The sequence below is a fragment of the Rhinolophus sinicus genome, chromosome 3 (assembly GCF_057876585.1).
Source record: "Rhinolophus sinicus isolate RSI-liver-muscle chromosome 3, RSI-T2T, whole genome shotgun sequence".
Classification (NCBI taxonomy): Eukaryota; Metazoa; Chordata; class Mammalia; order Chiroptera; family Rhinolophidae; genus Rhinolophus; species Rhinolophus sinicus.
Window position 1 is genome coordinate 155,883,501 of NC_142503.1, and position 18,327 is coordinate 155,901,827.

Consider the following 18,327-nt stretch of genomic DNA (forward strand, 5'->3'; position numbering starts at 1 on the left):
CTCCACTTTCAATAATGGATAGAACAACCAGACAGAATACCAATAAAGCAGAGTATGTGTACAACACTATAAACCAACTAAACCTAACAGACATATACAGAACACCCCACTAACTAAACAGCAGGATATACATTTTTCTCAAGTGTACATGGAACATTCTCCAGGATGGATAATGTCTTGTTAACCCACAAAACAAGCATCAATAAATTTAAAAAGACTGAAAGGAGGAAGGAATTGGGAATCATGTTATAAAGTACCTGCACAAACCACGAAGCAGTATAGTGTTATTTGGAAGTAGACTTAGATGAGTTGTAAATGTATAATGCAAACCATAAGGCAATGAAATAATTTTTTTAATTCATGTGCAATTGTAAGGGACAATAAATAGCCAAAATACGAGGTATGATCAAAACCTATGGTGAATGTTTAAATAAAAATTTATTCTAGTAAAAGACATATTGCCATTAATCACCCTTCAAAATATTCCCCCCTCTTAGTACACATTTATTCCATCATTCTTGCCATTTTCTGAAGCAGTTCTGGAAGTCCTTTTTCATGAGTGTCTTTAGTTGCTCTGTTGCGGCTGCCTCAATGTCCTGAACGAATTCAAAATATTTATCTTTTATGGTCACTTTGACTTTGGGGAAAGCGAGAAGTCCCACGGTGCCAGATCCGGTGAACAGGGTGGATGAGGACACACCATAATGTTTTTATTTGACAAAAATTGCCTATCAGAAGCACTGTGTGACATGGCACGTTGTCATGATGGAGGATGAAACCGTTTGCCCATTTCATGTTAATGTGCTGTTCATGATCAACTGTTTACGGCGCACTTTAAAACACCCCTTTTCTCAACAGTAGCTGACACCCAACTGACTTCACTGAACAAGTTGAAACTTGTCACTCACCGTTACTAAGGTTTGATGCCCGCTTCCCATACTAAAGATTCCTGCCTTTCCATTGGATGGCACTTGCCAGCAGCATTCACCACATTTTTTTGTCATACTTTGTACAATCTCAGAAAATCTTGAAAAACAAAACTGGAGGCTTCCACTTCATGATTTCAAAATTACCACAAAGCTACAGTCCATGGCATAGAACTGAAAGTCCAAAAATAAACCCATACATCTATGACCAATTGATTTTCAATAAGAATGCCAAGATCATTCAGTGGGGAAAGAACAGTCTCTTCAACAAATGGGAATGGAATAACTGGATACCCACATGCAAAAGAATGAAGTTGGACCTTAACCTCACATTGTAATAACTCAGAAAGGATCAAAAACCTAAATATAAGAGCTAAAACTGTAAAGCTCTTAGAAGAAGATACACAAATGCCCAATAAACACATGAATAGCTTCTCGGTATCACTAGTGACTAGAGAAACGCAAATCAAAACCACAAGATACCACTTCATACCTACTAGCATGGTTATAATCAAAAAATGAAAAGTGACTGTTGGCGAGATTGTCGAGAAATCTGGAATCCCTGTGCACTGCTGATGGGAATGTTAAATGATACAGCATCTACAGTAAACAGTATGATTGATTCTTAAGAAGAGTTAAGCATAGAACTACCGTATGATCCAGCAATTGTACTTCTTTGGATATACGTACACCCAAAAAGATTGAAAGCAGGGACCCAAACAGATGTTTGTACACGCATGTTCAACAGCCTTTCAGTTGTGGAAGATAAAAAAAGTCTGGCGATAGTGGTGATAGTTGCACAACAATGTGAATGTACTTAATTCCACAGATACACTTAAAATTGTTAAACGGTAAATTTTATGTTATATTTTATCACTTTTTTTTTATTAGTTTCAGGTGCACAAGACAAAGTAATACTTAGATGTGTATAATTTATATCCCTCACACTGTGTGAACCCCCCTCCCCCATCCACTATCCCTCTGACATTGCACAGAGCCATTACATTTCCACTGTCTCTATTCCTAATGCTGTACTCTACTTCTCGTAAGTGTGTGTGTGTGTGTGTGTGTGTACACATATAAAATTATAGTTGGCATTCATTATTGTTCAGCTTCAGCTTCAGGTGTACAGTGCGGTGATCAGGCATCTACATCATCCCTGAGGTGGTCTCCCAAATGGGACAAGTGCCCATCGGATACCCTACAAAATCTTTACATTATTGATTACATTCCCCAAATTGATTTTCAAAACCCCATGGCCATCTTGTGGTTACTGTTTTCTAATCCCCTCACCTTCCCCTTTATCCCCACTCCCCCTCCCATCTAGCAACACTCAGTTTTTCCTCTATGTCTCCATAACTGTTTCTGATTAGTTCATTCACTTATTCTTTTCTTAGATTCCACATATAAGTGAGATCTTATGGTATTTGTCTTTCTCTGTCTGACTTATTTCACTTAACATAATGTTCTCTAGGTCCATCCATGTTGTTGCAAATGGTAAGATTTCTTTCTTCTTTATGGCTGCGTAATACTCCATTGTATAAATGTACCACAGTTTCTTAATTCAGTCATCTACCGATAGGCATTTCAGTTGTTTCCATGTCTTGGCTATTACCACATTTTTTTTAAAAAGCAACTATAGGAAGAGAAGAAACCATTGCATGAATCTGTGCAATAATCACTTATACAGAAAGGCAGCTTAAGATAGAGCTACAATTAATGAATATCTACTTAAAATGTGGAATCAGACCAATTATCAACAAAAAACATGAAAACTCTCTACCAAAAAAAAAAAAAAATTTGGCAAAGGACTTGAACAGACATTTCACCAAAAAAAATATATATATACATATATACAAATGGCCAATAAACACAAGAAAAGATATTCAACAACATTTATTCATTAGGGACATGCAAAGCACAATCAGGAAGTATCACTTACACCCACTAGGATGGTTGTCATTTTTTAAAAGTCACAAAATAAATGTTGTTGAGGGCAGAGAGAAATTAGAACCCTTGAACATCGGTGGTGAGAATGTAAAATGTAAAATGGTGTAGCTACTGTGGAAAACAGTTGGCAGTTCCTCCAAAACTAAAATGTAGAATTACCATATGACCCAGCAATCCCATTCCTGGGTACAAACCCCTAAGAAAACTGAAAACAGGTATTCAAACAAAAATTTGTACATCAACACTCATAGGAGCACTATTCACAATAACCAAAAGGAGGAAACAAACAAAGCTGTCCATCAATTGATGAATGGATAAACGCCGTCTATCCATACTATGGAATGTTATCTGGCCATAAAAAGAAACAAAAAGTACTGATACATGCTACAACATGGATGGACCTAGAGAAAAGTACACTAAGTAAAAGAAGCAGATACACAGACAAAAAAAGCAGACACAAAAGGTCATATTATAGGACTCCATTTATATGAAATATCCAAATAGGAGAATTCATGGAGACAGAAAACAGATTAGTGTTTTCCAGTGGCTATGGAAAGGAAGGTTTGGGGTTTTCCCTTTTGGGATGATGAAAATGTTTTAGAACTAGATAAAGGTTATGGTTACATAACATATGTACCAAACACCACCAAATTGTGCACTTTAAAATGGTTTTATGAAGTCAATTTTTTACCTAATAAATAAGAGGATGCTAGAACAGAACTCATAACATCTTAAGAAAACAATTACCCAAGCATGTTATTTTACTACGTATTGCTTCCCAACTATCTGTTTTAACAGGACTCTAGATGATTCCAGTATACACTAAAACAAAATAACACAAATATTTCTTAAGCTGTCTTAAGATGCTTCTGACCTTTTTTCTAAATTAACAAATATTTCTCTAGAGAGGGAAGAGGGGTATTATAGAACGCTTCTCAGGCATAATTTACTCATGGACTGACTTACTCTAAAATCTAAAAGATATTTTTTAAAAGCTGGATGAAGTCGTTCTTCTAATTCAGTCATCATGAGCAAAAAAGACAAAACCCAGAAAACAGCTATCACAAGTCACTTCATAGCATGGTATCACAAGAACTTTACACCTAAAAAGCACAATACAAAAATTCCCATTACTTATTTCTCACAGTCACTTTTATGAGACAGTTTCAAAGGAGCTAAATGACTTGCCCTGTTACCCACTGGAAGCACTATTTCCCTTCTAACGGTGACTTCCCCTTGATATTTGTCACCTAGGATTAAAACTTTTCTGAGTTAGTTTTCTCCTTTATCTCTTGGTCTCCAGATATTATCAGCTGTTTCTTCAAAAGACGCTTTAATGGTAAAGATACTTGACTTGACATCCTGCGTCTACCACTTACCAGCAGTGTGAACGTTGAGGGTAACCTTCCTTTCTTTGCCTCATTACTTGATCTGTAAAATGGGAACAATAGCCACCTCAGTGACTTGCTGTGAAAGTGAAATGAGATAATGTGTCCAAAGCATTTAGCATATTGCCCATTCCATAAACACTTAAAAAATTGCCATCACTATTATTACTATTCTGTTTTCGCTAATATTTCCCTAGAACAGGCCCTCACTGTGACTAGAGTACGTCTGTACCTCCTCACCTGGCTTCCTTCATCCCTATGTCTTAGTAGTCCAAAGGATTCTGCATATCACAATCACATTTACCTTGCATACATACAAATACATCTTGTTACTCCCCAGCTTAAAAAATCATTAATGGGGGGCAGACAGATGGCTCAGCTGGTTACAGCGCGAGCTCTCAACAACAAGGTTGCTGGGTCAATTCCCACATGGGATGGTGGGCTGCGCCCATGCAACTAAAGACTGAAAACAGCAACTGGACTTGCAGCTGAGCTGCACTCTCCACAACTAGATTGAAGGACCGCCACTTGGAGCTGATGGGTCCTGGAGAAGCACACTGTTGCCCAATAAAAAAATTTTTAAAAAGTCATTAATGGGTCCTTATTTATCAAATCTAACTTCCATCTAACTTCCTCTGCCTGACTTATGAAATTGAACTTATTAATCTAACTTAACATCAAATCTAACTTCCTCTGCCTAACTTAAATTATCCTCTATTAATGTATACCAGAATCGTCTGGAGTCCTGTTAAAACAGATTGTTGGACCCCGTCACTAGAGTTTCCAATTCAGTAAATCTGGAGCAGAGCTTCAAAATATGCATTTGTAATACATTTCCAGGTGACACTGGTGAAGGGACCACACTTTAAGCACTAGTCCAAAACGCTCCATTTGGCCTCCCTAAGCTTATTTCTCCCTACTCGCTAACCGGCACGCACTGCTTTGATTGGATAATAGGCGTGTTCACAGGCTGTACCCAATGCTCCCTCCATGCTTAATTGTGCTGCCCCAAAACACTTCCTTGCCTACCCAAATCGCACCCATCCTTCAAGGCTGTGGTTCTCTTAACACTTTCTGTACATTACAATTACCTGAGAAAGTTTTTAAAAACTATGGATGCTCCACCCTTAGGTTCTGATTCAACTGATCCTGGGAAGTTTCCCCAAGCGATTTGAATGAGCGGCCGGAGCTGAGACCCACCACGTTACCTTCAGTCTCCTTCCCATCAAGACTATGAACACTCACTGAATTTTCTCTCCTCTAACGTCCTATAGTACTCCCAGATTATAGCACCAAGTCGGCATTTAGTTACAGACAGATTGTATTACTCTACCTTTCGTTTTAAATCTTGTTTCTCCAAGTTGGTCGATGATCATAACTTCCATTTCTACCTTCCTATCGCACTAGTATGATGATGAACGCACAGCTCTGTGGTTATTTCTTCATTGATTGTGAATTCAAAATAGAATTCAGCGCTTTAAAATATTTCTAATCTATCCAATTCAGGAAACTATACTCCCACTTTATAAATACAGTTCTGCAACAAATTAATACCGTTATGGCAAGTCATTTAACTCCTTCCTGCCCCAATAAATAAATTGGAAAGAAAAATATTAATGTATCAAAATACTGTGAATAATGATTAATAGCATCAGAAATGGTTTCATAGTTGCTTCCTGAGAATGGATTTTCTAAATCCATTAAAACTGTTTCAAAACAGTTAAAGAGAATCAAAGCACACATAGTTAAAGATGCTGAAACTCTGAATAGTTCTATGATTTGTTTTCTCAACAGATGTGCATCCTTCAAGCCCTGAATTCACCAGATGCATATTAAATTAATCTGTACTTTTAGTTTTTACATAACACTCCACTCTAGTTTTATAAATACACCACCACATAAAGCAGAATTCCATTGTTGCCTTATGAAATTAAATATTAACAAATTATCTCCACTGTGCCAAAAAACAAATATACTTCAATTCATTTTAATGCAGGCAAATGTGTGCTTGCTAATAAATACAGGATATAGTATCTTCATTATTTTTGAATTGGCAGATTTCTATCTAGAATGTGAAAAATAAATTTGCTCTTAACTAAAGATCCAGTGACACATAGTACTTAAAGAAAACCACACTCAGCACTTCAGCAATTAACTAGGAAATTAAATCGAATATTTGAATTCTAATACTGCAGTGGTTTATTAGTCAAATTAAATTTCCTGGAAAGTTTACTTCTTAAGAAATCATGCCTTCACTAGAACCAATTAGTGTATTATATCATAAATAGGACTGGACTGGGAGTCAGGAGACTGGGGTTCCAGCCTGACTCATTAGCTGTACAATCTTGAGTAAGTCACTTAGCACTTAAGTAGTCTCAGCTATAAAATGAAAGAGTCTAACTAGACCCTCTCCAAATTTTTTTAGCTTTGTGATTCCATAATCTACGAAACTTAAGAAACACAAGCATTAAACCAGATGGATTCCATTAAAGACAAAGTGAGTTTATGTATTGATTGATTTGGAGAGCATCCATCTCTGGAAAACCTAAGTGCTTTCACACAAACAGATTGTTCCTGTGCCCGTTGTTATTTAGGTGAAAAAGCAAACAAAATCCACCAAACATGAAGTTATCAAACAATTTTTACATCACACCCTAGATGGCCAGAATACCTGGATGTCATAATACCAATTAAGGTTAAGATATTCAGGAATACAAAGGGTGTCCTAGAAGTCCAGGACGGGACAGTTACAAAGCCAACTGACAGAGGATTCTAGCTAGCAATGACTACTTAGGTTATGTACGTAATAGTGTCTCAGGACAGCATTTGATTACTTTTAGAATAGATATTCACACTCTGAGTCAGAATTGGAAATTATCAGGCAACTACAGCAGTCCCATGTACTTACTCATTCCTCCTACTCAATCTTTGCCAGCTCAAGCTTCTGGGCAATCTTCAACAAGTGTAATAAGAAGCAAACACCGGAGAGGGCAGCCAAAAAATCTGTATAGCTGAAATGCTGCGTGATAATGAAATGCAAGTGGCAAAGGACCTGAAGTGATGGTTCAAAAATTCTGAATTTTGATCTCTTTTACCACCTGAAACTGTTATATGGCCAGTGTCACATTTAGCTCACCCATCCTAATGCCCAATTAGGTATCTCAAACAAAGAATTAGGCACCTGTCAATTAACATCTAATGACCTAATATTAATTTTTTTAAGAAAGGGAAACTCAACACCCTGAACAATGCTTCTAATTACATCTGAGAATGTTAGGAAAATCTCTTTTCAAAACTACCCCCATATGGGGTGGCTGGTTAGCTCAGTTGGTTAGAGCATGGTGCTGATAACACCAAGGTTGCTGGTTCAATCCCCACATGGGCCACTGTGAGCTGCGCCTCCTTTAAAAAAAAAAACAAAAACACTACCCCCACAGAAGAAGATCTAAGATGACAGAAAGTATGGAGAAAAAAAAAAACTACCCCCACAAATTATTTTATTTACTTTAGTTTCTTTAAAAAAAAATGTCCAGGGTTGGGGTGGAAGTAAAGGATAAATTGGCAGAGCCCAGAGGATTTTTAGGGCAGTGAAAATATTCTGTATATTATAATGATGGATAAATATTATAACACATTTTTTCCAATTCTGCAGAATGTACAAACAAAGAATGAACCCTAAGTTAAATTATGAACTTTGGGTGATTATGATGTATCAATAGTAGGTTCATCAATTATAACAAATGTCCCCTCTGGTGGGGGATGTTGATAGTGGGAGAAGCTACGCATGTGTGGGGGCAGGGGATATATGGGAAATCTATGTACCTTCCTCTCAATTTTGTTGTGAATACAAAACTGTTCCAAAACAATAAAGTATTTTTTAAAATACCACACTGACATTTTTAGAATAGCAAATATTTTTATAAAACAATGGACATCCCTGTGCAACAACACAAATACAGACACAGTCCTTAAAATTCTCACAAGCATTAATTCAAAACGGATCTTAGAACTCAATGTAAAACGCAAAACTATAAAAATTCTCAAAGATCACACAGCAGAAAATCTATGTGATCTTGGGTTTGGCAATGAGTTTTTAGATACAATACCAAAAGTATGCTCAGTGAAAGAAAAAATAAGTTGGACTTTATTAAAATTAAAAACTTTTGTACTATTAAAGACACTGTTAAGAGCATAAAGGGCACAAGCCACAGTTTGGAAGAAAAGATTTGTGAAACACATTATTTATCTGATAAAGGATTTGTATCTGAAATACGCAAACAACACTTAAAGCTCAATAGTAAGAAAACAAAGATCCCAATTTAATAACAGGCGGAAGATATGAACAGACACCTCACCAAAGACACAGAGATGGCAAATAAGCACATGAAAGAAAAGGGGCTCAACACTGTATGCCACCGGGGAATCATAAGGTAAAACACCTATTCGATTGGCTACAACTGATAATACGAAAGCTGACAAGGAGGTAGAGCAACAGGAACGCTCCCTCGTTGCTGACGGGAGTGCAATTTGGCAGTTCCTTACAAAATGAAACAGTTTTCCCATAAGATCCAGCAATCCCGCTCCTAGGTATTTACCCAAAGGAGTTCAAAGCATGGCTACACAAAACCCTGCACGTGCACGTTTACAGCAGCTTGACTCATAATCGCCTCAAAAATGGAAGTAGCCAAGATGTCCTTCAATAGGTGAAGGGATCAACATCCATATAACGAAAATTATTTAGCAATAAAAGGAAATGAGCTTTCAAGTCACAAAGAGACATGGAATACATATTGCTAAGTGAAAGAAACCAGTCTAAAAAGTTTACATACTACATGATTCCAACTATATGAAATTTTGGAAAAGGCAAACCTATAGAGATAGTAAAAAGGTCAGTGGTTGCCAGGGATTTTCTGGGGGAAAAAACAGGAGGGCTGAATAGGTCAAACAGGATTTTTAGGGTGGTAAAAGCATTCTGTATGAAACTGTAATGGTGGATGCATGTTGTTACAGTTTTGTTAAAATCCACAGAACTATACAACACAAAGAGTGAACCTTAATAAAAACTATGGATTATAGTTAATAATAATGAATCAATATTGGTAATATTGGTTCATTAATTTTAACTAATGTACCATACTAATGTAAGATGTTAATAATAGGGGGAGTGGGTGGAAAATTATGTGGATGAGATTCTATCTGCTCAATTATTCTGTAATCTAAAACTGTTAAAAAAAAAAAGTCTTAATTTTCTAAAAAATTGGACATCCACAATCTCAAAAAGTAGATACTGCTACTTTAGTCTACAGAAATTCTAGTAAGTAAACAAAGAAATTAACTTTAAATAAAATTCAGCTTTAATCCCCTTGCCTTTGTCCTATTGGTCATTTTGATCATATCCCTGCTCACTAGCACCTACATCAGAGAGTGACAGCTCCCGTGTTTCCCCAAAAATAAGACCCAGCCGGACCATCAGCTCTAATGCGTCTTTTAGAGCAAAAATTAATATAAGACATGGTCTTATATTATGTTAAAATAAGATTGGGTCTTCATTTTTGCTTCGAAAGACACATTAGAGGTGATGGTCCAGCTAGGTCTTATTTTCGGGGAAACACGGTAGGAAGTAGAGAAGATATGCAGCTACCTGACCACAGTTATGGTTGGCAATTTAGCCTGAAGAACTAAAATGAGATCTGGTGATTATCATGGACACACACACAACTTAAAATCCTTTCACATCATTCACTAATGCCAACAAACTAAAGTGTATTTATAAATGTATCAAGAGGGACGTAAATGTACAGTACTTTCATTCAGAGGCGCCAAAATCCTCAATGGCCCTCTTTGTAGGTTAAAGAGTTAGAAAGTATTAGTTACAGAAATCAATGTGGGTCCCATGCTATGGTTCCCTAGAAATGTATGTGGCATTTTGATGGCGACGTCACACTGCAGCATTCTGCCAGGCTTACCCAGCTCCCACAGCTGTTGCACCAAGTCCTCTTTGATGGCAAGGGCAATGGCTACCTGTTCACTCAGCTTCTCTGGTCAAGACAAAATCCAAGAGAATATCCCTTTCCCTGGTATGTCAATGCCTCCATTGTGATGGCTGAGCAATTATTGAAGAACAATTCCCATCCCTGACACCCCAGCCCTGCCGTAACTACACTACCCACCTAGCGCTTCTGGGTAACTAACAGAGCAGAGCAGGGTAGCAGCAGTCTGTCTGTCTTCCTGTATCACAGTATGGCTCTCTTCCATCCAGATGGCTCTCTTCAGGCCATTTCTGGGATACCACACTAGTTCTACTTAGTTTGTCAAAGATGCCTGGATCTTTCTGGTCCATGCATGCTATGTGCCAGCTACTGTAATCTGCACTAGTTATGGGCTTTTCCAGCTCAGTAAACCCAAAAGCCTGACCTCAGAATTTATTAAGATCCATACTGAAAAGTGACAAATATGTGCCCTATGAACTGTATGGTACCATTTAGATGAAAATTACAGCAACTGGCATAAAGTAAGGCAAAACTCACTACTGAAAGACGAAGTTTAAGTGCACTTAGCACTAAATAAAAAATCCTCAGGAGAAGCTTTTCTTCTGGTTGTGACATCAAAGGGGAGAAAAAGTTTTATTCTGCATCTCCACAATCCATTTCTCTTTTTTTTAGCAACTTCCACCAAGAGTGGACTACGGTAAGAATTACCGACAAAAATGGTTTGTTTAGTGAATAAAGACAAAGATACATGAACCTACCTAACGTTCATATTGTCTGAAATAACAAACACTTTTAACAGATGTCTGTGATCTCTGTAATTCAATATAAAGATGCAAGTTCGTTCACTGATACAGCTGAAATTATGTAACTTAAATCTGAGGATTCTTATTTTTGAACAATAATCTGATGAATTCAGAGCCACAAAATATGAAGGGGTAAGGGAATAAAGAATCTGAACAGATGGCATCTCTCTTAATTTTTTTTTCCTGAGTCCATCTTGAACACAATCCCAATAATGTCAAAATCTAATTTAGCTCTCCAAGTAATCTACAAAACTGGAAATGGTAATTCTGAAGTAATTCATTCTTTTTTTCTCCCAGATTCTCAAAGTTTTTGTGATTAGGCAGAAATGAGTAGAGAAAAGTTAGATGTTTAAAAAACTATCGCTCCACAAATTCTAAAATTCTTTCATGAAACTCTACTTCCACCTCCCTGAATCCACTGAGAAGTTTCTATCAAGATTGATATTAAAATCTGTCTGTGGTATCAACCTTTTTTTCTAGATACAATGATTATTTACCCTTATTAGAGACTACACCATATCTCCAAAAAGAAATGTGCTTTAAAATAGAAACAAGCTCTGGAAGATACTCATTCGGTTTGAGTAAAGCATTGCCTGTCATTTTTAAAACATTTCCACAGTAATTTTTCACTCCTGATTTGGCAGCTCCAATAACATTGTTCATTATTTGATTCTAGTATATGGTATATAAACCTTCCCCATCTTTCCTAAATGTTTCTGAGATCATGAAAGGATGGATATTAAAGGAAGGTTTAGTCATTTTTAGATTTCGTGACAAGCAAATTCCATAACTGACAACTGCAAAGATCCTTGGAACAGCCACATACTTTGGGTGGAAAAGTTCATTGAGAAAGTATCATCTCTAACAGTCACTACAGTTGCCTATAATTTAGATAGATATTTTTACTCTAACAGCTAGTATCCTCTTATACCAAAGTAAATTGTTTAAAAAGTTTTATGAAAAACGGGGGGAAAAATAGGAGCTTCCAATAGCTTTACCAAAGCAAGAAAATATGGCCTCAAATTTAAGATTTGAAGGATGATGAAAAAATGATCCCGGAAAACACAGCTAAAAGCTTATAGATACACTAAAGGTTTCACACTCTCAAAAAAGCCATTTAGAAAGTTGAATAACCTTACAAAAAGGTTGAATAACCTTACTACAACTGTAGCAAAAACCTAATTTCAATTTAAAAACATAGTATTAATACTTTTTTTAATTTTAAATATATCCATATATCAATTTGACCAAGTTATTGCCTAGCTGCAGTGGCGGAAAAAATTTAAAATAGTATTTCCACCTCAAGGAGCATGCAATATAGTTGGAGATTTCTATCAGCGTTTCATTAAAAAAAAAAAGTTCATCCCTGTTTAAAACATAAAGACATGGGGAAAAATATATTTGAAATTTTCTCTCAAAATTATGCAAAATCTTTAAAGCTCTTTAAAACGTGATGCTGAATTACAAACTGTTCCTACTTTCCACACACACAAAAACTATTATTAAAGCAAGTTATTTGATTTTTTTTATACTTTGAGTATAAAGTACACTTAAATATTACTAACTGCTAGTTACATGAAAAAGCAGCTGAAAAATCTGACATACAATAGGTTACATATAAATATCATTTTAAAACTATAAAACAAATGTATTATAGAGACTTCATGCTTCTGAGATTTATTTCTATATTCTCATCATGAATAATATAAAGGCAGAAATTCATTCCATTTTCATTTATTTTACAGATTATACAATATAAGAATTCTGTGTTTTGCTAACAGTTTAAATCTAATTAAGATGAGTCATGCTACTGATGTTGATTTTAATCTTAAAATTACAACTACTTTCTATTTTATACCCCAATTTTAATTCTCTTCAGAGACATGTGATGTTAACTAATATTTACATACATTACTTTAAAAATGTTTTTCTTATCAATCCATACCACACACATCACAAATCTGAGAAAAACCTTTAAAGCATCATTGGTCATTTCAATAAATGCACATATTCTGCTTTATTTATAAGAGTTTTAAGAAACTACTAACTGAATTACATGCTACTTATGATCAATTCCTGTGAACACTGAAAGTCCTGCTGTATACACGTTTTGGAATATTATCCAATTCCCTTCCTATCTCAAACCTCATTCCACAAAACTGGGCTACCTTAACTGTGTAAGATTAATAATTCATCTTTCAAGTAGAAGGTGCTTTCATTTAAAGTGGGCTATTATTCAAATATATTACCACCCTTTACCAACACTGGTAAGAATTTCAACTCGTTTCACTTATGAAGAAAATGAATCTCTGGTAGATTCCATGACTTGCCGAGGGTCAACAACTAGCCAGTGGCAGCCTGGCAGGGTTCAATCCCAGATTTACCTACCTGAAAGCCAACACTCCACTTGACCACAATTATCTCCTTAAAAGATTAAGAGACAGGCTCAAAAGCAGACAATCTTGTCTCTCCGAACATATCTACTCCGAGACTTCTATCAACACACGACACCTATAATTCGGTCACTGATTGAAATATAAATGAAGAGGATCCTTCTGCTTCATTTAAACTAGGGCAGGCTTACTGGCAGGTAAAAAAGAGGTTGGAAAAGGCTTGTCTCAACATGTCTCCCATAACCCTCTCTATCTATACGGTTCCCCTAGTCTATTTTTTATAACACGCATATCTACCAAACAAGGCTATGCCAGACTAGCCTATACTTTGGGGCTTTTCAGAATTGCACTTTCCTAAGATAATTTACACCAGATTTAATATCGAACTGGGAGACTTTGTTGAATAAGCTATTCTGGCTCGTCCCAAACATTTGAAGTATCATTTAGACAACAAACCCAGTTCCACCCTCTTTCTCTTACGCTGTGATGCCTGCCCACTTGGGGGGTATCGCTCCTGTAGGACGCTGAGGCCAGAGCAGTAAAGGAAGAAGTGGGGGAAGCGCACGGAAGTTGGGTGGAGGGAGGTCTCCTTACCCCTTCTTCTGTCCTAGCTCTGCCAAGGGCGGCTCCCCACGGTGCCCAGCCGACTCACAACCCCCACAACCCTCGAATCCGGCTGTCCCAGCGGGGTGGGCAAGGCAAACGGGCAATGGAAGCACAGGATTGCCCCAACCACCCCGCCAAGGTCCACGCTCTCCTTTTGACCCGGTAGGATGCTCCCCCTTTCAGAGCGAGCCCTCCAGGTGGCAAAGTCCCGGTCCACAACGGCGAAGTCTTCTGCATCCGAGGAGGCGACTCCCGCAACCTTCACCGGGCCACCTGAAACTCTTCGCCCGCGGTGTCTCCCAGCCCCTCCACTCCACCCCCGCAACCCTCCATAGATACGCACGCCGGCCTGCGCCCCACCCAGGATCTCGGCGTCCCACTCCCCGACCGAGCGAAGGGCCCCCCATCAACCCCCACAGACACACACACACCCTCTGGCTCCAGCCTCCCGGACCCCGTCGAAGCCGGAGCGAGTACCTAGTCTGGCCGTGCTCCGGGGCTCAGAAGGGGCGGGCGCGGTCCCCGCCCCGAGGCGCCGTGCGCTTCTCTACCCACCCGCAGAAGAGGCTTCTCTCTTTCCCAGGAACGGGAGGGAGGAGAGGTGTGGGAGGGGAGGGGGAAGGCGAGGAGCCGAGGGGCGGCAGGAACCGAACCGGAACCACTAGCGCTGGCCCCACCCTCGGCCCGGTGCAGAGCACCCGGGCGCTCTGGATAGGACCAAGTTAAAGCAAGCGGCGAGAAACGGACACCACCACTTCCGGGTCACCCCCACTACAGCCACTCCTTAGCAACCGCGTGGGGTTGCTAAGCGGAAGTGCCTTCAAAGATAACCACCCCCATTTCTTCTGGGACTATCTGGAGGTAGCTGGGCGCGTGTGCTCCTATTCGGCTTCTGGTTTTAGATAGAGCACACGCTTTGCAGCGGGTCACAAAGCTCATCCTGCTTTTCCCTTCAGCTGTACGCCCTCCATCTGCCTCCGACCACTATATACACCTGCTCCCTCCCGCCCTGAGTCTCAGGCCAACCCTTTGGCTCCACCTAAGTCTCTCTCTGGTCCCTCGTGAGAGTTATTTTCTGTCGGTTTAGCAAGCATCTCCCTCTTGTGGATTTTCAGTTGTGTTTCAACTGGGTTTTAAAAATATTCAATGTTAAATAATTGTTCTGTTAACTGAATACCACTCTGTAATTGCAAAAAAATGAAAATAAAAATGAAGCTGTTTTGTTGACATTCTGAATGCTTCTAAGTAAATGCAATTTTTTAAATTAAAAAAGTAATACAATAAAAATACTCAATGTCATGAAAGCTTATTCATGCACTTCGTTCTCCTTTGACAGCCCCTAACGGAATGGTGAGAAAAGTTTCGTCTTCATCTATCTTTTGTAAGGATTGTACGTTTGTATATGATCGGGAAATAATCTAGTTAAATGGAAGGAGAAAATAAAGATTCGCTATAAATTGAGTAGAGTGATTTAAATCCTTAAAAGAAAAAGCAATGAGAAAAGGCCAAAGGAAGCCCATACTCAAGCTTGGGAAAAAAGAAATTTAATCCTCCACTCAGAAAAAAACTTTCATACCTACACTGTGGACAAGAAAAACCTCATTTACTGTATCAGGGTGATCTGGGCTTTGCAAATATTGGAAAAGCTGGTTGGGGTAAAAGCCAGCAATATAACTAATCCTCTTTAGAAAAATCACCCGTATCGTAACGGCAGTTCAATAGTCAGAGAAATGTAGTTGGGCATTGAGAGAAACATGAGAAGAAAATCTTGGCTTGACTTTCCTATCTTGAATAGGTCTGCTTAAAAGCACTAAAGCTTAAGAAAGAGGAGCTCCTGAATTTGTTCATTTTCTATGGAAGTGAATGTACTTGCAACTGCTGGCTCTAATTTTATTGGTCACAATAATCTCCTACTCATCAATATTGGACTGTGGTCCACCTCAGCTGGTGCAGAGGAAATGAGTTTTGGTAACTTAAAACAGCAGATCTGTTGGTTTCCTGTACATATGGGAGAGCATTAAATTGATTTCAGCAGTTCAGCAAAACCTTTAGGAAATCCCTTCAGATTCAAATAGTAGTAGGTTGTTTAATAAGTTTTAAACATTTCAAACCCTTCTTACTGACATGCATACATGTGGAAGTATACATATACACACATACACAATTTAAATGGAACATGAGAACATCTGGTAATTGTTCCTGGCTGTGACAAGTGATAAATTGTTACCCTGACAAAATAGATTGGTATTTCGATTGCCAACAGGTTTAAATATAAAAAAATATTCTAATTAGAAAATAAAACTACGAACCCAATGAACAATGATTTATCTAAAACTGGTGGACTTAGATGTCTCTAAAAACTTTAAGACACAATTATGGTAAATGTGTTCTATAGAAAGGTTTCTTGGGTAAAATTAATAACGATTAAATGTGGTAGTTTAAGCCAATATAGAAATGCAAATTCTATGCCTCATCCGTTTTTCCCACTGTCTGAAGAAATACAATTTAACCAGTATTCATTTAGATCCTCTCTTCCTACAGTTTTATTTTTCACTTTTGTATAGGTATATGAAATTGGCTTGACTCCTAAATATTCACTTGAGTTCTGTAATTCTATCATTTTCAACATACTCGTTGTTTGGAGACCTCTAAAGGTATAGCGCACAATCATACCTAAAACTAGCTATGTGGGTTTAACTACACTTTTAGGATGTTGTGAGTACTAGAGGAATCCATTTTCTTCATATGAAACTAAGACAGTGCTCTCAGATCTAGGCTAGATCTCAAAGTCTTCAAAGTCAGTACACTACCTTCATCCTGTAGATCAATATGACCTCCAGCTTTTTTTCCCAGTTCTTCTATTTTTCATTTTTATTGCCCTTTCTAATCATTTAAGACACAGGGTATCTAATGTTTATTTTTGGGAAACTGTTATTCAATTAATATTTAAATATTCCTACAGTAACTAATATCTAAATATTCTTAGAGTTCCATTGGCATCTCCAAATATATCATGAGTCAAACAATTAGTGGATACTTGGGATCAGTTACAAGAAATGTAGCTAAATTTCATTTATGTGCCTAATCAATATACAACACAAAAGACATAGCCCCTTACACGGGGACTTAGAAAAACTTAGGATACATGTGACATAAACAATAGACATAAACAACGGCTTTATCAATGATTTAAACCCTCAGGACCAAATTGCCTTATAGTTTTCCAAAAGACGACAATCATCCAAATTTTTTCATCAATAGAACATTTAGCCTTAGGAACAGAAGGCTAAAGATGTAACAGCTATCTTTAAATACTTGAAAGTTGTCATGTGGAAGGAATAACTTGTCCTGTGTTATGTCAAGGACAGAACCAAAAATGAAGAGGGGAGTTAGAAAAAAATCAAATTTTTAACTCATAACATTTTTCACAATTAGAGTTGCCAACTATAAAACAACTAGTCTCCCCCAATGAACAGCTGTAACTGGGACTAAACAAAATGACTTCTAACATTCCTCCCAGTTTCACATCATTGAAAATCGCTCCAACTTCCACAATGCTGTCCTCAAAGGTAAAAGTAACAATTATAACAATGTTGATTGGACCAAGGCCAAGCTGAGCCTTCAATTTTTCCAAGAGTTACTCCAAAGGATTCTAAATAGTGAGATTTGTAAGCCATATATATATATATATATATATATATATATATATGAAAGTCAGTGATTTTAGGCTTTATTTTCTGCTTCTTAGAAAATAATAAGCATTTGTCATAAATAACTTTAAGCACACTTTATAATTTTGGCTGTAGTATTGCTCTTCCTTTGTGAAATTATATAAACACAAAATGCATATGATCCTTACAATGTTCCATTATTCAAAACTTCCAGAAAAGTAGCTTTAACCATTGTCTGGCCAGGAATTTAACACTAGCATTAATAATTTGAATAATCCATTCAAAGAGGAAAACCAGATCAACTTTGTGAAGGGTACAAAATTACAAATTTAGCTTAATTACATATAAATTTTTTTATTCAGTTTTAATGGAAACGGTGAGTTTGTACTTCCCTTGTTTAGAAGAGGCTAAATTGCCAATCTATATTTTCAAAGGAAATAGATTATATGGGACCTGTACCTAATAAAAGTGAGACATCATCAAATATTGTATATTTGAAAAGACTATAGTTTCTTTAGGTCAAATTTTTTTAGAAACAATTACATATCAAAATTAGACACACCACCAAAAAGTTTCTCTCTTCACCAGTGAAAAATAACA

The 18,327-nt window shown here is 37.4% G+C and overlaps 1 protein-coding gene across 10 annotated transcripts in view; it reads right to left on the reverse strand.

Annotated features, from left to right (window-relative positions):
* CSNK1G1 (casein kinase 1 gamma 1) overlaps window positions 1-14,747 on the reverse strand; it is a 157,075-nt gene extending 142,328 nt beyond the window's left edge. For 5 of the 10 annotated variants that reach the window (XM_088797290.1, XM_088797288.1, XM_088797287.1 and 2 more), the window contains exon 1: window positions 14,534-14,719. The gene's annotated coding sequence lies outside the window, so the exon portion shown is untranslated. Of the gene's footprint in view, window positions 1-14,044; window positions 14,306-14,487 lie in introns of those variants that run through there. The other 5 variants (XM_074327582.2, XM_074327580.2, XM_074327585.2 and 2 more) reach the window with 5 other exon arrangements.
* Between the last annotated feature and the right edge of the window lie 3,580 nt (window positions 14,748-18,327).